At 40.3% G+C, this 21694-nt stretch overlaps 1 protein-coding gene across 4 annotated transcripts in view; it reads left to right on the forward strand.

Annotated features, from left to right (window-relative positions):
- Positions 1-21694, forward strand: part of PPM1L (protein phosphatase, Mg2+/Mn2+ dependent 1L) — a 398046-nt gene that overhangs the window by 319298 nt on the left and 57054 nt on the right. The gene's annotated exons all lie outside the window — the stretch shown is intronic.

Raw genomic sequence — 21694 nt, forward strand, 5'->3', positions numbered from 1 at the left:
AGGACTGTTGAATCTCAGATCTGTACCTCTGAGACAAATAATGCAAGATATGTTAAGAAAAAAAAAGAAGAAGAAGAAGGTAGCGGGAGGGGAGGAATGAAGCGGGGGAAATCGGAGGGGTGGACGAACCATGAGAGAAGATGGACTCTGAAAAACAAACTGAGGGTTCTAGAGGGGAGGGGGGTGGGAGGATGGGTTGACCTGGTGCTGGGTATTGAGGAGGGCACGTTCTGCATGGAGCACTGGGTGTTGTGCACGAACAATGAATCATGGAACACTTCATCTAGAACTAATGATGTAATGTATGGGGATTAACATAAGAATAAAAAATAAATAAATAAATAAAAAATTAAAAAAAAAAAAACATAAGGCCTTAACGAAAAAAAAAGAAATGTCTTTATAGACTTTGGTTAAATTTAGGCCCTTTTCTGAGGTAGAAGATGGAGGGCAGACTGGATTCAAAGTTATATAACATGGATTAACAGTAAGTTTCTTCTCTGCAGTTTTAGTATCAAAAATTTCATCAAGAGACTTCTAAAAATGGCTCTTAAATCAAATCCCTTTAAAATTTTTGCTCTTCTTTTTAATGGAATTTTTCTGGCCTTTTATGAACCACGTACTCTTATTGATTTAATCTTTGAAAGTATCACTTCAGTTTTAGATACCAACTAAAAACTTTTACATCCAATAATCCCAGGATTGTTACTTGCTTCAAGTATTATTTTTTAATTTCAGAGATTTTCTTTTCCTTGACAGTTCAAGGCTTGACTTTCTTTTCCTTTAGCTCCTCAGATGAATTCTCATCCTTAATACCCCATTGGTGACTTTGGCTCACTCCCTGCCATAAATTCATCCCATCTAAGGGAGTTTCTTAATCAAGGCATGGGCAGACCTCCTTATAACACCATTTTAATCTATTACAAGGTCTGTCAGCTAAAACCCAATTTTAGTGAAACCAGTTGAGTATTACTTGGAATTTAAAAATCTTTAATAAAATTAAACTTAGGAGAAATAGTCTGATTAAAATTGTCATTACTTACCCCTTCCTCCTCCCAAATGGAGGAAAATAGGTTGCTAATGGTCAAACGTCGGTAATATTAATCCCCATTTTAATACCAGGACTTCTGTCTTTAGTTTCACAAGGAAGTTAGTTTGCATTTTATTTTCTTCCTCATGATCTCAGCATTCTCTGTGCTGACATTCTTAACATTTGATTTCAAGCTTGAAGAGCAAACAGAAGAGCATATTTAAAAAGCAAGCATCACGCTACATACGCCTAACCACTATAGCAATTTTCTAGTTACCGATCCGCTCCCATTTACATTCCACCCTCCAAGCCCTTTATATCCCTGTCAGACAGGATCCACACTTCTAGCCCAAGGCATCTCTACTCCTTCTTATTCTCCTTTGCTTATTAATTTTCCAGACACATTGGCTTTCTTCTGCCTGTTAGGGGGCTAGTTATTTGATCTCTGTATTTGTCTTGTTTTTAACATTCTTTTCTTTGGAATTCACATTTATCTCCTCTCTCATCCCTAATGAAATAAAGTAAGGCTGTGATCAACCCAATCAAAATAATATAAATATTCACAGAATCTTAGAGATCATAGATCTCATGTAGTCCACCCACTTCGTGTTCCCGCAACCATTTTATGTTGAGAAAACCGGGACCCATAGACTTGCCTGAAATCACACACTTAGATGTAGAGCTGGGACTCCAGCCTCCTACTGACTAATCCAGCTGGGCTTTCCCCACACTCATGCAGGTTCTCATTCCCTAGGAAGGCATTTGTTGATCCTAGGCAGTTGGAAGACAGGGCGAAGAGTGTTGAAAAGGTGGGGAGGAATCTGAGATGTAGAAAACACAGATCTTGCTTAAAGTCTAGCTGGGGAGCTCAAACATCTGTGTATGGCTTCTGGAGAAAAATTCCTTAGAATTGGGGAATAGGAACACTCCAAAATAGCTGCACACTATCAGAGTTAAGCTGAGGGATGTGGAGTAAAGGAATAGAGAGAGTGGCTCAGATTTTTAATGGAATTCTTTTGGGGCCAGCATTCGTTTAAACCATGAAGGACAAATGATGAACATGGTTTTATGAAGAGAAGAGAGACACAGTCTGTGTGGATGAAGGGGCCCAAGTGGAGACCAAGGTGGCAATGAACATCAGGCTCAACCTCCTCCCACTCAATTTTAACTTCTTTGGGAATAATTTTTCACTCACCTGCACTGTTGTTAAGCAGCTACTAATCTGCCAAGGTACCCCTGTACGTGGACTTTAGGGGCAAATACTTTGGCATGGAAGTTATCAGTAAAGCCTGCGGTGTGAAGCAGTGGAAAGAATACAGGATTGGGAGCCAGAGATCTAAAGGGGGACTTTTCCCTCTACCTTAATATTGGTATGATCTTTAGCAAATTAGATGTTTCTGCATCTATGAAGTTGGGCTAGTAATATCTCACAGGGTTACTATAATAAAACATAGCATGTTTGGGGAAGTCCTTAGAAATCATATTGCAAATGCTACTAATGTTGAGTGAGGACAGATTTGGATCTTGTCTGTCCCTCAGACCAGTCTAAAATACTCTTAAGAGTGTTTTCTTGGCATATAATGTTCACAAAGGCAGAGGGAAATTTTTAAAAAATGAAATTTTGAAAAATGATCTTTAGAAGCTTTGAGAAGTCAAGCAACATCTATTTGTTAAATCACCTACTCTGGGCTCAGTTTGCCCTTGTTCATTCCTGCATGAGGTGACACATTTTATGGGGGCTGAGTATATGTACATGAATAAATGAGTGTCACTGCGTGTTGTCAGATCAAAAGGTCACTGCCTCCTCCTCCATTACCCATGTACTAAAGGTTTCATTTAAAGAAAGTAGAGAAAATACAAAAAAGATATTGCTATTTAACAGAAAAATTTTTCATCATATTACAAAAGAATTGGGATAGAAAATTGGGGAAAAAAAATCTATCTATCTATCTATCTATCTATCTATCTATCTATCTATCTATCTATCTATCTATCTATCCAGTACCTTCAGATATAAACATCCTATACTAAGCACTTATCTGCTTCAACTGCTTAGCTTCGCATGCTATCCTGGCTTTGATGTTCTCGCATTCTTAATTCAGCTCTCCTAGTTCCAGGCAGTAGTTAATTGTTAATTGGACACTAGCCTGATCTCTAGAGAGGTTAATTTGTCTTTAATGCTCAGCTACTGATAAATCAGTCTGAGTGACTTAATGACAGTTGCCACTATCTGTGGCTTCTAAACTTCTAAAAACCAATTAATGAAAAAAATCCTTAGACGGTTGTCTGAAAGCATTGGCTTAGAACCTTTTCTCCCTCCCTCCTCTTTCTTGGTCTTTTCTTCTCAGTGTTCTCTCTTTTCCTTTAAGTATACAGACCTTGATGCTTTACTCATCCGCAGTTCAAATATCCGGCAACCTGACATACCTGAAATTTAGCAAAGAAATGGGAAGTAAGGAAACGCCACTGGCAACTGTACCATGTTGCTGAATTCATGGACCAACCCGTACGGCAGAGGCTTTAGATCTCACCTAGAATCTATATATTTTTATTTTATATTGTTCTCATCAGTTAGGTTATATTTTTCCAATGCGATGTTTTCTTTTTTAAAATTCTTTTTCTGACTTGGAGTGTTACATTTTTATTGCAGAAATAGAGATAAGTAGAATGGTATAAGAGAATAGTAATTATAAATAATCCTACCATTGTAAACATTTTTGTGTCTTTCTGATCAAAGCATTTTTGCAATATGGTTGATATTCTGCAGTTTTATATTCTGCTTTCTTCCCTTAACATTAGTACATCAGTGCTTCTTCATTATCAAACCTCTTTATGCGAAAATAATTTTAATGGCTGCACAATATTCTGTTCTTGAAAGTACTAGTCACTAAACATTCTTCCATGTTGGACATTTATGGTTTTTGTTTTTGCTTTTGCTATAATGAATAATGCTGCAGTGAATATGGTGGGCATTTGTTCTGCGTTTCATATTACTCTAGAGAATAGACTTTAGAAAACGTGAGTTTAAAATTAGAATTAGGGGGCGCCTGGGTGGCTCAGTCGTTAAGTGTCTGCCTTTGGCTCAGGTCATGATCTCGGGGTCCTGGGATTGAGCCCCGCGTCAGGCTCCCTGCTCAGCGGGAAGCCTGCTTCTCCTTCTCCCACTCGCCCTGCTTGTGTTCCCTCTCTCACTGTGTCTCTGTCAAATAAATAAATAAAATCTTAAAAAAAAATTAAAAAAATAAAATTAGAATTAGAAGGTGGGGGAAGGGATGATAATTGGAGCAGAGACACTGAGGGCAGTGAGGAATACAAGTAGAGGAAATCCACAGAAATCCATAAAAGCAGTTGCATACTCCCAGCATTGTACTGTACTCTGCAAGATCAGCATTCATACTCTATATTATAGAGTTAACATCATTGATCTTCATAGTAATGACCTTAATTCACAGAGAATGTTAATTATATTTTGTATATAAAAATAGGAATTGTGTAAACCAGTTTAGAGAGATTTTCATCCAAGTGGTTTATCTTTAAGTTTTGACAGGAATAAAGATGTTTTGTGGTATAATTGAAAGAGTACCTGGAACCAAGAGACCCAGACTGTATTCTAACTCTACTGCCAACCAGGTGTATGATCTTGAGTGAGTCAGCAAACCTCCCTAAGGCCCATTTTCCCATAAATCAAAGGCATAGGGGCGCCTGGGTGGCGCAGTTGGTTAAATGTCTGACTCGGTTTTGGCTCAGGTCATGATCTCAGGGTCATGAGATCAAGCCCTGCGTTGCACTCTGCATGCTCTGTGAGGAGTCTGCTGAAGTTTCTCTCTCCCTCTTCCTCTGCCCCTCCCCACGCTCACACTCTTTCTCTCTGTCTCTCTCAAGTGAATAAATAAATCTTAAATAAATAAATCTTTAAATAAAAGGCTTGGACACGATCTCATGGAAATCTTCCATTTCTAAAACTGTAACTGGTCTCTTGACACTGGAAAAGTCAGGTTGCCATAGTTTCTGCAAGGTTGTATGTAGCTTTATCTTGAACCTTCTGCTTGCTCTACTGTCTTTCTCTTCTCACACAACCTGTGTAATCTGTACAAAATATTTGACTAAAAAAGCCATCTGTCAGCTTTCCTGGCATCTGCACACGAAAATGCCTAGACATACTTTTGTTAGTGGGATGGGGAATGAGGCTATAAGAGTCAAGCAAGACTAGATTTTGGAAGGAGAGGTTCTGAGCCGTCCGTCATTCATGAATCCTCATTAAGACAGCTTAGATATTTTTATTAGCATTTATTAATACTAAGCAAAATTCAGAATAAAAAGTAGGGTGTATTTTGCATTTGATCTATTAATGTTTTTATTTGAATTGAAGTGCAGGTTCATACACATTTCAGTAGGTTGGGCTTAACATAGAGACATTTACAAAGAAAACAGTGGCATGATTTGAGAAGAGATCAAAATAGCATTTCACACTGCTCACAGAGCATGATTAACATAAATTTTCTTAATTTGTCATAGTGGGCAAAAGTTGAAGGGCCGAAATCGCAGGAGAGGGAATCTTTCCTCTTATTATTTATTTTTATGCTGGTATATTATTCATATTTCTCTAAATAATCTCAAGTTGTTTTTAAGGTTTTGTTTGTTTTGTTTTTTTAGTTTGGGCATGAATAAATAACTACATATTCTCTTGTTAAAGATAAAGTAGTATGGCCTGTAATGCCTTGTATTTGAGGAGAGTAGGCCCAGTTATTTGAGAGTGATATTCTCTGCCTCACACTGAGGAACACTAAGGCATGGGAAACAGGAGTAAAGAGCTGCCCACCTCCTCCTTTGGGGAACAGCCAAGTGTACCTGTAAAGGGTGGCCTGCCCAGTCATGCCATCTTGCTGCAGGCCTCGGACGCAGTTGCCTAAGTTACTGATCAGAGCTTCTTCTCAGAGTTAAACCTAAGACCAGTAAGGATTTTATTTCTGTTCTGACAGTTTACTTGAAACCCATATAGCTTTCCGGAGAGCATGTGTTTCCACCTTGTAGAAAGAGCACTTACATGTAGAACGTGAACCAGATAGTGCAGATGAGGGAAGGAGAGAACTCAGCTGGCTGTTTATTGTGTTCATTTGGGCATCAGTTAAAGCTGGGGACCTGCAGATCCACTTACAAGTGTCAGGCAATCACATACAATGAATTTTTCAGCCTTGGCTTTGTGATTCCCTGATGCAGCTCTGCATTAGAAGTTCCCGGGAGCTGTACCCAAGCAAAGCTACCTGTCGTGAAGACACCAAGTACTATGATGGACGTTTTGGAGAAATAGCTTTTAAAAAGGGTGGAGAATGTGCTCTGAGCAGTTTAGGAAGTAGCCAGAGGGTTACCTCCAATTGAACTTATTTTATTCTTCTTAAAATAGACAGTACCTGGAAGTTACACCTACGATTTAATTGAGCCATTATTGTCAGAGTAATTGGTGATCTCAAAAGGAAAGCCATTTACTGTCATGGGGAAAAAATTGAACACCCAAGGGGAAACCAAACCTAGGAAAGAGACTGTGAATTATTTAGGGCCCTTTCAGGTTTTCTAAGAACATAAGAAATGCAGTAAAAGGCATGTGCAGGAAGTTCTTCACTCTAATAAATAGAGTGAATTTCTCAGTATGTTTCTCAAACATGTCCTGAGGGAAGGAGTAACACTAAGGTTTCCTTACATTATATCTTCAATCAGGACCTCATTTCTGGGCTCAAAAGATACTCTTGCCAGAGCCTTGATGACAGGATTTGGAAAAAAGGGAAAAACAGGGACCCAATTATTTTTTTTTTTTTAAAGATTTTATTTATTTATTTGAAAGAGAGAGACACAGCGAGAGAGGGAACACAAGCAGGGGGAGTGGGAGAGGGAGAAGCAGGCTCCCCGCAGAGCAGGGAGCCCGATGCGGGACTCGATCCCAGGACCCTGGGATCATGACCTGAGCCGAAGGCAGTCACTTAACCGACTGAGCCACCCAGGCGCCCAGGGACCCAATTATTAAGGGAAATTCAGCATTCATTGTGCAACCTCTGGCACCAACTGCTGAATTTCTTTTTTTTTTTAAGTAGGCTCCATGCCCAGTGTGGAGCCCAACACTGGGCTTGAGCTCATGACCCTGAGATCAAGACCTGAGCTGAGATCAAGAGTTGGATGCTTAACTGACTGAGCCACCCAGGTGCCCCCCAGCTTCTGAATTTCTGTAAAAAATTAAATCTGTTCTTTTTTCCATTATAAGAGTAATAGAAATACATTTTAAGACATTTTTTTAAAATGGCAAAATAGAAAAGATAATCTCTAATTCTACCACTTAAACGTAACCACCATCTTTAGTATAATTACTTTTACTCATTTTTCTCTGCTGGATTTTAGTTCTTTATGCCCAGTTATTTATATTTTTTTCATTTAAGACTGAAATGTAGTCATATTTCTCTATGCTCTTACAAACTACTCAGAAAAGTCATCGGTAATGGTTGCGTAATAACCTATTGAGTGGATATGCCATAGTTACCATTCACATAACCTTTTAATATTTCCAGCATGGTGCCTCCCTTTTTTATCCACGTTTCAGTTCTCATCACCATATAGAATCCCTGAATTTGGAGGTCTGTGAAAAGATGAGAATGGTAGTATTATTAACAAAAACATAATGAGGGCTTTCGTAATGCAGCCAATTATTAGTCATGTAACAATGGGAGCAGAAGACTAAAATAGGTAGTCAGAATCCATTTTTAAACTGAGAACTCTCTGGCCAATGATAACAATCTTTTTAACTGTGCTAACTTGAATTTCAGTTATAATTCTTCCATTTCCCCTTTTTATCATGGATTTCAAAAGCCAAAAGATAAGGGTCAGGGAGTAGTAACAAAGTGACTTTGCCATCTACAAACTAGAAAACTCTAGGCATAGCTGTTGGAAAGTATCCAAAAATGTGATCCACGAGCCCTGGGGCTGGTCTCCATGTCCGGGACGGAACATTGCCCCTCTCTCTGCTTGCTTTCTTCCACTGCTAAAAAGGACATTGCATTAGGTATCTTCTTCAGTTGCTCTCAGCTTTACCATTGTGTGATTCTGTCTTTAGTTCATTTGACATTCATTGGTTTATTCATGTATTCACTCTGTAAACATTGAGCACCTGCGAGCCAGGCATGGTGCCTCCACTGGGAATGCCCAGATGACCGTGTGGTCCTTCACTGCAGGTGTGTGTTTGTGTGTGTGTGCGTGTGTGTGTGTGCGCAGACAGCAGTAGAAACATAGAGCTAGAGGACAGTGCAATTGGTGCTGTAGAGGGTGTGCTGGGAGGACAGTAAATGTGTAGAGGAGGAAGGAATTAGGTTTGGGAGGAGGAAATGTTCTTAAATCAGAAAGTCATAAGAGATTCCATAAGCCTCTTAACTGTAATGTCAGTTGCATTTTTAAAGGCAGGCTTATTGTGACTAATGCTTTATTTGTTCTTTTCTTCCTATGACTGTGTGCCAGTACCTATTCTTGCCCTCTGCCATAGCATCACCTTCCACATTTTACTTTATTTTTTTTTAAGATTTATTTGTTTATTTAAGAGAGAGAGAGAGAGCGCACACGCGTGCGCAAGTCAGGGAAGGGGCAGAGAGAGAATCTCAAGCAGACTCCATGCTGAGCGTGGAGCTCTACACGGGGCTCCATCTCATGACCCTGAGATCATGACCTGAGCCAAAACCAAGAGTCAGACGCTTAACTGACTGAGCCACCCGGGCGCTCCCATCTTCCACATTTTAAATGTTGCTCTCCAAATAATATTAATTAGTTTACATTAATTAGCTTACATCAATATATTGTCAGCATTGCCTGTTTTCTTATGAGATCTCCGAAATTTAAAGAAAAGATAATTCAGACTGAATTTTGTGAAAGTGATATGGTGGGGAGTTATTTTTTTAAAAATCACGGTCCCCAACTTCTTCTTGCATTTTTAACAGAAAGCCTCATATCCACTCTGAAAAGACATTGGTCCAAGTTTTGTAGTGTGCAGAATAAAATTCTAAATTCTAAAGAACGTTACTGAGAATACTGGAAACCGCAAGCTAACACTGAGATTTAGAATCAGGAAGTGCCACCTCTAGTGATTAAAACATTTCAATGGAGCTGTGTTTATCTTTCTAATCAAGTTGTCATTGTTTGCCACAAGGGAAGTAATGTTATTACCTGCTCTAAAGTAGTATTTGATTACGGGGACTGAAGAAAATGTGTACACTTCAAAGAAAATAATTGTACCAGGTGGTCACAATTTAGGCTGCATTGGCCAACCAGAGACAGGCTGCTGGTACTTTCTGTGTCTCCTCCTCTCGGCACTATTGGAATTTTGTGACCAAGATTCTACAGACTTCGTTGGAATGCTTGTAATAAATTTTAATGAGATCCAAGTTAATTGTAAAACCTTCAGTCTGTAGGGAAAAATAGGATAGTTTTTAAAGGGCCAGAATTTCTAATGTACCGTGACTGTCCATTTGCAGTAGTGAGATGTAAGCAAAATGCCTCCTCTGGCTGACTTTCAGACTCGGAAGATCTGTAATCATAGGCAGCTGGACTGCTGTTTAATGTTACTTTGCAAGAATGTTAAATTTAATCTTTGGGAGCTACTAGACACTCCGAAGTTTCATTTGGTAAATTGCCTTCTGAAAGGCACTGTTTTCTAGCCACGCTCTCTTGCCCGGAGGAATTCTCTGTGTTTCTTTCTTTAGTTAATGTCCTTGTCTCAAGGCTGTGTGGCTTAGGCCATTTCTGATGAGGCCAGTGTGATGACGAATCTCTGCAGTTCCTCCCCTCTAGAGGCACCTGAATGTGCTCCCGTCGTTCTGTAATCAGTCCAAGGGACCTGTAAATCAACCACAGAGAGATCACTGGGGCAAACACTGTTCAACACACACGGCCACTGTGTCCCTGGCTCTGGCTAAGAAATGGGGAAGGACAGTCGACTTCGAAGCCCTTTCCCTTTGAATTTATTGCTAGTGTTGACTGTTGTCTCTATAAATCCATCTTCTAAGTGAGACCTGCCTCAAAATGACACCTTAACCGGCTTCTTCCTTACCTGAGTCTGGGCTTTCCGTTCCTCTGATCTCAGTCCTTCTTGCTCAAGGAGGTAACACAAATGGCACTCTTGTTATTTATATCCTATTTGCTCCCTCAGAGTTTGATTTACATACAATCAATAGATACACACGTACGATAATGATGTTCCAATAAAAATAGAAAAGCAAGGCCAAGAAAGAGAAGGCAGCAAATATACTAACCATGAAGAATAGACAAAATAAAAACGTTTTTCAGTGGGGTCAACGTCTCTTCTGGTACTCGAGCTTAGGCACTTTTTCAAAAGGCACCTTGTAAAAGGACATTGATTTTCAATGGGGTCAACGTCTCTTCTGGTACTCGAGCTTAGGCACTTTTTCAAAAGGCACCTTGTAAAAGGACATTGAACAACGTTATCTCAGCCCGGGTTCCCTTAAAGCAGAGCCTAGAACAAAAGCCTTGGTGAAGATAGTTAATTTGAGAATGCAGTCCCAAAGAATGGGAGTGAAGGGCATTGAGAATGAAAAAGGAAGCAAGGGAAAGCTAATATGAGGACTCATTATGGAGTTGGCCTCCCCAGAGGGTGACTGCTGCTTATGCCTACATAGAAAGCTTATGAACTGCATCCCAGAACCATCCACCAGGAGGTGAAAGGGGAAGCATTTAGCTACTAGTCCCACTCTTCATTTGTCAACAGTAGCGCCACCGACATGAACTTCTCCGCTGGTTTACCTATGCCTGAGTGCTGAGTGAATTTGGCAGGCTTCCCACACCTTGGCATCAGGGAAGCTCCTGGGAAGGAAGCAAATGAGAAATGGCTCAGGGCAAGGCTGTACCTGGGCTGAACCCGTCCCTGCACCAGTGGCCAGGTTAAGAGGCGGGACCAAGAGGATGCAAAATGGTACATAGGGGATGTCCCATACGAGCACAACAAATGAAATCTTAAAGAAAACTTCATAGGAAACACATGTGAGTTTGTCTTATTGTCATTTCTTGCATAACAACCATCTATAAAAGCCAAGGATACATTATTCATGTTTTTCAAAGCTCTAGTATAGCATGTGACCCTATCCAATGCAGAGAGTGTTCAAATGCATTTATAGAAAAATCTTACATACAGCAGAAGACAAAAGGAGAGGGTATTTTTTTTGATGTAACAGTTGGGAGCTTCCCAGCTCAAACCAAAATAACTGAATCCTCTCATCCTCATTTTTATGGGTAATGAATTCAAGTACCTGGGCTCTTCAACCTGAGTGGCACAGTGAGATCCCACTTTTCACTTGTGTAAAAATGAATTACCTTCCATAGATAACCCACAACAGTGGTTACTCTGGAGAGGAGAAGCTGGGGAAGGAGACTTACATTTTTATCCTCTTGTATTGTTCGAATTTTTAACTTTGTTCATGCCTTTTCTATTTTTTTTTTTAATTTTTCAAAAAATAAATAAAACTACACAAACCTTCCTAGTACATTTTCCCTTGTCTTCAATGCTGGAAGTAGAATATAATAAGGCCGGAAGCCATTCTGCTTGTTTTCAGTAAAGCTTTTCACCCCTAAGTTGTCATGTATATCCCTGGAATAAGTCAAGAAAGGAACTAAGCAACAAGGTCATCATCATGGAACTCAATGTCAAGGTCAGAGAAGGTCAGTAGTGAGACCAACTCAGTACCTTGCCAATGAACACCTGGGCTCCAGGGCTTCTACCATAGGGCTCTTGGAAGCCTTTATGCCCTTAGCGAGTGATTCATCGCTTCCCACACAGGGCACAACAGAAACCAGCAAAATACTGGCTCTGTCAACCTGGTACCAGAGCACAGTGAGAGCTAGGCTTATTGGGGAGAAAAAAAAAAAGTTCACCTGAAAGAGAACAGGACTCATGGGCAGTGAGTTGATGTGGATTCAGCATTTTCTTCTTTTTTTTCAAATTTTTATTTAAATTCTTGTCAGTTAACATATAGTGTAACATTGGTTTCAGGAGTAGAATTTAGTGATTCATTGCTTACATATAACACCCAGTGCTCATCACAACAGGTGCCCTCCTTAATACCCATCACCCATTTAGCCCATCCCCCACCCACCTCCCTCCATCAACCCTCAGTTTGTTCTCTATAGTTAAGAATCTCTTATGGTTTGTTTCCTTCTCTCTTTTCCCCCCTTCCCCTATGTTCACCTGTTTTGTTTCTTAAATTCCACATGAGTGAAATCATATTGTATTTGTCTTTCTCTGACTGACTTATTTCACTTAGCGTAATACCCACTAGTTCCATCCACGTCATTGCAAATGGTGAGATTTCATTCTTTCTGATGACTGAGTAATATTCCATTGTATATATATATATATATATATATATATATACCACATCTTCTTTATCCATTCATCAGTTGATAGACACTTGGGCTCTTTCCATAGTTTGGTTATCGTTGATAGTGCTGCTATGAACATTGGGGTGCATGTGCCCCTTTGAATCTTGGAATCTGTATTGGATTCACCATTTTCTGATCTTACTTCCTGGTGGTTGCCTCTGCTTCACCCAAGCTTGATTTTCCTGTGTCTGACAAGTCACCTGACTCGCTGCTTTACTTGACCTTTTAGTCTGATTCTCTTTCCCGAACTATAGACAAACCTCTGCTGATTTTCTTGCAAGGAGGTATAGCATAATGAAAAGAGCCTAGGCTTTGAAGCCAAACTGGCTTCAGGATAATTCCTTATGATAATATCATGCCGTATGGGGCTTTTTATGAGGATTAAAGATAATGTATGGAAAATGACAGACATAGGGTAGATGCTCTAACAGTAATGGCCTTTTTGTTATTACCTTTGCTGTTTCCTAACTTGAATATTTTTAGTTTGGTATACAGGGGCATTTTTCAAACCCCTTCATGGTAGAGAGGATTACTTATCTGCTACTGTGCATAAGCTAACTTCCCACACAGAGCACAACAGAAACCAGCAAAATACTGGCTCTGTCAACCTCCTCTTTCTTCCTTGTGCTGTCCTGAATGGAAGAGCAATTCCTCAAGTGTATTGGTACTCTGTTTTGGGTTTTGCTTTTTCCTAATGCTGTGTATTAGTTATCTCTTGCTGCATAACAAATCACTCCAAAACTTTGCAGCTTTAAACAATAACTTTATCACCTCACACAGTTTCCGAAGATCCAGAATTCTGGTTGGTTCTCTTGTGAAGTTGTAGTCAAGTTGTCAGCCAGGGCAGCAATCTTTGAAGACTGAGGCTGGGAGTACTGCTTTCCAGCTTACTCATGTGGCTCTTGGCATGGGCCTCAGTTCTTTCCCCATGGCCTCGCCATAAGGCTGTTTGTTACGTGGCTTCCCTCTAAGAGAGAGCAAGGCAGTACCCAACATTGAAACGGCGTCTTTTATAACCTAATATTGAAAGTGACATACCATGATTTCTGCCATATGCAATTGGTCACAAAGACCGATCCTAACTCAGTGTGGGAGGCGACCACACAAGGGTATGAATACCAGGAGGTGGGGATCACTGGGGGCATCTTAGAGGCTAGCTACCACAGTCTGAGTTGTAAAAATATCTACTCTTAATTCTGCCAGCTCCTTTGCCTCCCTTCTCTATTATCACCTGTCCTCTCATTTTCTCATCCATATCTTCATCCTGCTTCCCTTAAGTCCAAAGCTGGAGCGTTCAGCACTAGGATGGTCTTAGAGCTGTTTAGACTTAGCGTTCTTTCCCACAACTGCAGCTTGTGTTTCATTTGGCCAGTGCCAATGCCATCAATGTATCAGTTGTTAAATATTTTGAATATTACTTCTGACTCCTCTCATTCACAAAGACCTTTCCTTGTAGAACTTCCTGATGCAATGCCCAGTATCTTAGTCCGTTCAGGCTGCTATAACATATGCCACAGACTGGGTGGCTTATAAACAACAGAAATTTATTTCTCACAGTTTTTACCTACCACAGTTCTGCAGACTCTAGAGTCTGAGATCAGGATGTCAGCATGATCCGGTAAGGGCCCTCCTCTTGCTCACAACTTCTGACTCCTCACTGCATCCTCACACAGTGGAAGGGGCTAGAGAGCTCTCTCTGGCTTCTTTTAAAAGGGTACTAAGCCCATTCCAGAGGGTGCTGCCCTCAGGACCTAATCACCTCCCAAAAGGCCCCCCCTGCAGATACTATCATACTAGAATTTCAACATGAGAATTTGGCACGGAGGCAAACATCTGGGCCAGAGTCTTCAGGTACGTCTGCAGGTGTGAGACTGCAGCTTCGTATTCACAGCAGTATCCTAACTGCTTCAAGATGAAGGCACTGCTCTGTAGCTGGTAGTAGTTTCTGTCTCTCTCTCTCTCTCCTTCCTCATTCCTGGACTTTATTTTTCTTTCTTTGTTTCTTTCCTTTAGCTGGCTATGTTCTAAAATTCATCACATTTAAATTTTTTATATTTATTAAATAATTTGATGACCTGTTCTGTTTTACATTTTTAAAATAGATGAATAGAATAACTAGAGAAATTATTTTTACATTTGACCCAGCAGTTGCCCTCAGTAAAGTTTCCTCTCCTTTGTTGCTTCTTGGCTGCTGCTTCTTTTGTGTAGAGAAAAAGTAAAGAAGCAAAAAGGAAGAAGTCACTGAATATCTTGTCTGTCTTTTCCACTTTTTACTATTCTGCAATTTCCCATGCTTGTGGGCTTCTCCTTCCCTACGAAATTACCACCTCAGATTCTTTGCTCCTAGAGAAAACAGCAGTAAACAAGTGCGTCTCTCAATGTGTCAGTGTTAGTGCAAGAAGAATGTGGATGGAACTAACAACTAGCTTTCCCCCATTTCCTAGAAACTGCTTCACTGTGACTAGATTTTTTTTTAAGATTTATTTATGTATTTGAGAGAGAAAGCGAGAGAGAGCACGCATGAGCAGGGGTAGGGGCAGAGGGAGAGGAGAATCTGAAGCAGACTCCCTGTTGAGTGCAGAGCCCTACAGAGGGATCCATCTCAGGACCCTGAGATCATGACCTGAGCCAAAATCAAGAGTTGAACGCCAAACCCACTGAGCCACCCAGGCGCCCCTGTGGCTAGATTTTTAAAAAATGTTTTGAGAAAAGTGTTATTTTTGAGAGCGTGCATATATTTTTTTACCTACCACTCTTTTAAAATTGCTTTCTTTTTTTTTTTTAGATTTTTTAAAATTTATTTATTTGACAGAGAGATAGCACAAGTAGGCAGGGTGGCAGGCAGCGGGAAAGGGAGAAGCAGGCTGTCTGCTGAGCAGGGAGCCCGATGTGGGGCTCGATCCCAGGAGCCTGGGATCATGACCTGAGCCGAAGGCAGCTGCTTAACCGACTGAGCCACCCAGGCGCCCCTAAAATTGCTTTCTGATCTACACGAGATTCAGTCTGAGATTAAGCGTTACAAGAGCTAGGAAAAACAAAAATGCCCTCACCAAATTAGAGATGCATTTGATTTTTGCACTTAGAGTCAGCTTTTGGCAAGTATTGGCCCACATAAATAGAAGGAAATAAACTCAACCAAATTTGCCTACTTACCTGAAGGCCTACATGTGTTTTAAAATCATACCTGAAATGTTATGGGCCTGGTGTAATTGCGTTTGCAAATAAAATGTAAGAAGGTCGAGTGCTCAGAGTACAATTAGGCATGTTAATTTTCCCTTTTGGCTGTAATGTCAGAACGTCAAGCCTCTTCAGTTGACTGTACTTCCTTGTAAACCTTACCCTGTAGGGGCAATCAGTATTCCAGAGCCACCAAAGAAAATGAGCTTGTCTAAAAATAGTTGCCTGTTGACAAAATTTTAGCAGATTTCTTTCTTTTTTTTTTTTTGTAATATGAAAGCTTTACAAAATGGAATGAGGTCTTACGTGACAGATGCGGTCAAGTCCACTTCTAATCTGTAAATCCCTGAGTAGCTGCAGTTGTATTAATTTTTAAATGGCTATTTTGAAGTCGTACTGGATTTATGACCTCCTCAGCATTTTCTTTATTTCTAAGCAATTGGGGGTACCCAGTTGCATTTTGTGCTTTGGCGATCAGCGCACACTGTTCACTGGTGTCCACTGGGTCCAACTTACTAGAGTCTCAGATGAGGTTCTGTTTTGCCCTGCTTTTATTTGTCAGGAATTGTTTTCTAACAGCCCAAAATAATAAAATTGGTTTACTATAATACTCTACAGCAGTGGTTTTCAACCACGGACAATTTTTAACACATTTACCCCATCTCCTGACATTTGGCAATGTCTGGAGACATTTTTAGTGTCACAACTAAGGAGGAGGAGTCAGGGGGGAGGAACCAGTGGTATCTAGTGGATAGAAGCCAAGGATGCTGGTAAAATATGCTGGAATGTACAGGACAGCCCTCACAGCAAAGAATTATCTGGCCCAAAATGTTGATAGCGCTGAGGTTGAGAACTGCTTTAGAGCAGGCGTTCTCAACCTTTGTGGCATATTAGAATCATCTTGGGGGGGTTTATGCCCCGACTACACCCAGACCAATTAAATCAGAATCTCTGAGCAGTGAGACCCAGGCCTCAGTATTTTTTAAATCTGCCCAGGTGATTCCAGTGCACAGCCAAGGCTGAGAGCTGCTGCTTTAGAGCAGACAATTTTGGAGGGCAAGTCTAGAGTAGGGCATCATCCCAGATAGTTTCCTCCCTAAAGTACCTGAAAGGGCCTTATTAAAATGGGGATTGATGTATGGGCAATGTCCCATTGTAGTATTATTGTGAGGTTCGAGTGAATTTGTAGTAACTTTTTATATTCTCTAAAGCCAGCACTTAAAACATGAAAAACTTCTCTTCTCATTGCCATATTGGAAGTTTGTTTTCCCTTGGTTCTGTGTAATAAAATATGTTCTTTTCTCCTGCTGGTAAGTGGAGATAACAAGTATTTACTAGTAGCTTTAGTTAGGGAAGTTCTCTCAGTTAACATTTGGGATGTTTGGAGCACTGGAGATTTATTTTCCTTGAAGATGTCTGATGTGTTTTTATGACTTGATGAACAAGTCTCATCGTTTCCATCTATCTGAATCCATGTGCTATGCAAAGCAACTAAAGTATCTCTTTAAGAATATTTGCTTTGAATGTGTTCCCCTGCATCCCTTTCTTAACCATGTTCTCCCACCAAAAACCAAATTTTCAAGTGCATGGACAGGCACTCTAAACTCTAAAGGAATCAATATTCTCTAAGTATTTATAATGTATACTTTTTGTTAATGTATAATTTTTTTTATTTTTTATTTTTTATTTTTTTTAAAGATTTTATTTATTTATTCATGAGAGACAGAGACAGAGAGAGGCAGAGGGAGAAGCAGGCTCCCAAGGAGCAGGGAGCCCGATGCGGGACTCGATCCCAGGACCCTGAAATCATGACCTGAGCCGAAGGCAGACGCTTAAGCATCTGAGCCACCCAGGCGCCCGTTAATGTATAATTTTTTATTTTATTTTAGATGCCTTGTTGATGGCACAGGTTCTCAGGGAACCCCGAACTGGCTCCCAAAAAAACCATAAATGCATCTCAAAGCTTTTGACAGTTAAGCGTAAATTGAACAATTCTTAGTGATGTATTATATCGTCAAAAGCATTCCATTTATAAAAATCAGCACACGTTTGCCTAGTAGACAATAAAACTGTCCTTGTCCACATTTGTCCCAAAGCCTCACGGTAGATCAGGTTGTCAAGCTCTGGCTCCTTTGAAGGAGTAGAGTGTGGTGTACTCATGGAGAGCCCTCTGAAATCTGGGTCATTAACTTGTTCTTCCACCTGTGTCCCACAAGTCTGTCAGTCCACAAGTCTGGACAGCAGTCAAGGGGCATGGGAATAAGGAAGAAAGTGGTAGTGACCACAGAGCCCAGGGGCTGCCCATGTTCTGTTGGTTTGTCAGGTTCCTCAGGCAGGACAGGGAGAGGCCCAGATTTCCTGGGGCCTGAGACTTATATAATATGGAGAACCCTCTTTAGGAAAAAAAGAATAAAAAGTAGGTACAAAATGCAGATTTATTTAGAATGAGAAAAGAAATCACAATAAATTGCAAATTTAAAGAGGTAATAAATACCCAAATATTACAGAACCTAGAAAATAACATTTCTATTTTTATTTTTAAAATATTTATTTATTTATTTGAGAGAGAGAAAGAGAACATAAGCGGGAGGGGCAAAGGGAGAGGGAGAGAGAATCTCAAGCGGACTCCATGCTGAGTGTGGAGCCCAACGTGCGGCTCAATCTCACGACCCTGAGACCACCTGAGCTGAAACCAAGAGTCAGACGCTTAACTGACTGCACCATCCAGGTGCCCCTTAAAATAATAATATTTTTATTAATTGCCAAATATATGCTGTAGTCTGACACATGCTTTATTTTTCCCACATTTTTGGCATACTCTTTGTTTACCTCTTCCTATAATGATACGTTTGTAACATTATTTCCTCTAAGAAGATAACGCAGTCTCTCCTTTAGAATGGTTGAACAAAATTTGCAGGATTTTATTTTGTTTTGTTTTTTACCTGATGTTTTAGAAAGTCTCCTTTGGCTTTTCAACTTGTTATTGGTAATGTCATGTCAATTTTGAGAATTGCTGCCAAACCTGGGAAAACCTCTATCAAAGTTTCTTGTATTCATGAGCTGGAAGATTTTAGGTCATTTGAAGTTTTCTGATGCAGTGGCTAATGATAAATACTCCTTGAATTTATAACACTCATAAAGTGATTGGTTATTATTGTCCTTGTTGTGATGGTGCATTATGAGTTTTATTTATCCTCACTGAATGTCAGATTACCAGTAAGAACATACTGAGATGTAATGGAGCGAGGCCATTTTTTTATTGTTATTATTTTATTTTGAGAGAGAGAGAGAGGGAGCGAGCACAGGAGCAAGGGGAGGGGCAGAGGGAGAGAAAGAATCCCAAGCATACTCCACGCTGAATATGGAGCCAGACATGGGGCTCAATCTCATGACCCTGAGGTCATGACCTGCACTGAAAATCAAGAGTCGGCCGCTTAACCACCTAAGCCACCCAGGCGCCCCTGAGTGAGGCCGTTTTAGGTCAAAGGAGAGCAATGGTATGATCTGGCAAAGGCATGGTGTCCAGTTTGGATTCAGTAGAGTGTACAAGTAGGGCAGCAGTGGGGAACAGGACTAGGAAGGTATGCTGGAGCCAGGCAGGCAAGGGGGCAAGTGTCAACATTTGGCAGGTGCCTCAGGATAGACTGTCTAGTGTGCTTTAGTTTAAGAAGTGCAAAGCCATTGGTGGACCATCGAGCATATGAAAGCAGCGTGGTTTAGTATTAGTATCACTGGCCTTAGGGCCAGCCAAATTCTGATTTGAATCCTCGCTCTTCCCCTGGTGGGCCTGTGAAAACTTGCTAGCAAAACCTTAACTATATGTGAAAGTAACTGCAAACTACATAAATACATTTCACTATGTTCAAACTTGATATATCCTCAACTCAGGTGTCGCTTAGCTAGCTCCCCACTGGAGGCTAATCTAACCTCCCTCTATACAGGGAAAATATAACCAAGGGCTGTCAGAGTAAAAACAGACAGTGGTCCTACCTGATTACTTCTTACTTCAAATACCTTCTCCAGATTTTCCAAAAATATATGAGGCAGGCCTTAGAAAGGGCTTGTGCAAGGATGGGCCCTCAAGTTTGAACTGCATTAACTTCAAGTAAATCTGCCTCTGGTCAGGGTTGACTCTTTCCTTCCTCTATGACTTCAGAATCAGACAGGCGATTTTTAATGCAATTATATAGGCAGTTACTATCATTTCTGACAGTAATGTAGGAAAGATATACTCTGACTACATTTTAGACTAGGTCATAAAACCCAAGCAAAGGAACATAAGTGTCTGATATTAAGAGTCAGGCAGAAGAAAGGATGATTATTCAGGGCAGGCCAGGATCTAACACCAATCACAGCATGGCAGACCACCCCTTCCATGCAAAAGTGAGAGTTGGTGGCAGACAAAAGTCTAAAGGGTGCAACAAGTGCATCATAGTTTAAGCAGTAGTTGATCTTAAGGTTTCTAGAAGAAAGCAGAGTTGCAGGAATAGGAGGCCCATAGCAACCGGATTCTGGGCCGTGGTATTTTGTCCTGAATCACGCAGGTATGAATCCTGCCCCAGAGGCCTATTTAGCTGGGGGAAGCAGAAGCTAGGGAAAGGCACTGATTAGTATTTTAAAACCATGCCTTCAAAAAAGATAAAAATGTTTGAATATCTTCTGAAAGAATTTCGAAAAGTATAGAGTCCTCTTGCACATTTATAAATCGACATATAAAACCTTTCATCTTAAGTTTAAATAGTTACAAAGGATATAATTTCTGGGCATATTACATATGAGCTTCAAATATTTTAATCCAAATCTTGAGCCACATATTTAGGTCATTAAATTTTGAGAAATGGCTACTTTTTAGCTTATTGTTAAAGTCAGTCCTTACCGTCAAACAAAAGGGCCAAATCAGACTTACTTTTCTATCAGAAAATGCCTGTTTTCATTTTTCAACTCAAAGTAAAGATAGGAAAACAATTCCCTATAAAAGTCATCCTCTGTCTGAATTCTCATTCTAAGACTGATAGCCAGATGATGGATGAATGGATGCATGCATAGAAGGAAAGAAAGGAGGGTTGGCGGAGGGAGGAAGATGGATGGATAGATCATCATCTGGGTGACACCTTGCCCTAAGTATGTCCACCAGGTGAAAAAATGCACTTTCAAATTCTTCCTTTGACCTCCAATAAGTTTTTATACTCTGGGCAATGTTACACTGTAAGATTCTGACGAATGTGGGAAATACTGTTCTTTTGCAATGTGGAAGGAGGGCAAATAGGAAGGAAAGATGGGAAAGGAGAACCATCTCAGGCCAACCAAAGTTACAAAAAAAAGATCTGAGGAATGGAATCTGAAATTGATTCCATTAAAACTCAATGTCCACATGTCTTCTGGGAAGTTTTTGTGTATCCCTAAAAGTAAAATTAAAGACAAAAAGCTATAGCTTTTTACCTGACTGAACATTGGAGTCAGAGACATTTAAGGGGAGACTACCTAGATAAATATGTGGTTTGTTTTTTTTTTAAAGATTTTATTTCTTTATTTGTCAGAGAGAGTGAGAGACCAAGAGAGAGCACAAGCAGGGGGAGCGGCAGGCAGAGGGAGAAGCAGGCTCCCCACCGAGCAAGGAGCCCAATACAGAACTCGATCCCAGGACCCTGGAATCATGACCTGTGCTGAAGGCAGACACTTAACTGACTGAGCCACCTAGGCACCCCGATAAATATGTCTTGATACATTTCTCATTATGGGAAGAAATTTATGCAGATCTGATAGTGGTAACTAGGCTCTTATATCGTAATCTGTTGGATAATAATTCAAAGTTTAGTTAGACTGTTGGAATAAGGGTTCCTACTTTGACCCAAACTGGCTTTAAATCCTGCCCCAACCAGTTTATCAGCTGTATAACTGTGGGATAATTACTTAATTTTTCCAATTAATAGTTTCCTCGTCTGTAAAATAGGGCTAATAAAGAATGGCACTTACAACATAGGATTGCTGTTAAGATTAAATGACATAGGGGCGGAGCAAGATGGCGGAGGAGTAGGAGACCTGGATTTCGTCTCCTCTCAGGAATTCAGCTGGATC

This window comes from Leptonychotes weddellii, chromosome 1 (assembly GCF_054177405.1).
Source record: "Leptonychotes weddellii isolate Sample4059 chromosome 1, ASM5417740v2, whole genome shotgun sequence".
NCBI classification, from domain to species: Eukaryota; Metazoa; Chordata; class Mammalia; order Carnivora; family Phocidae; genus Leptonychotes; species Leptonychotes weddellii.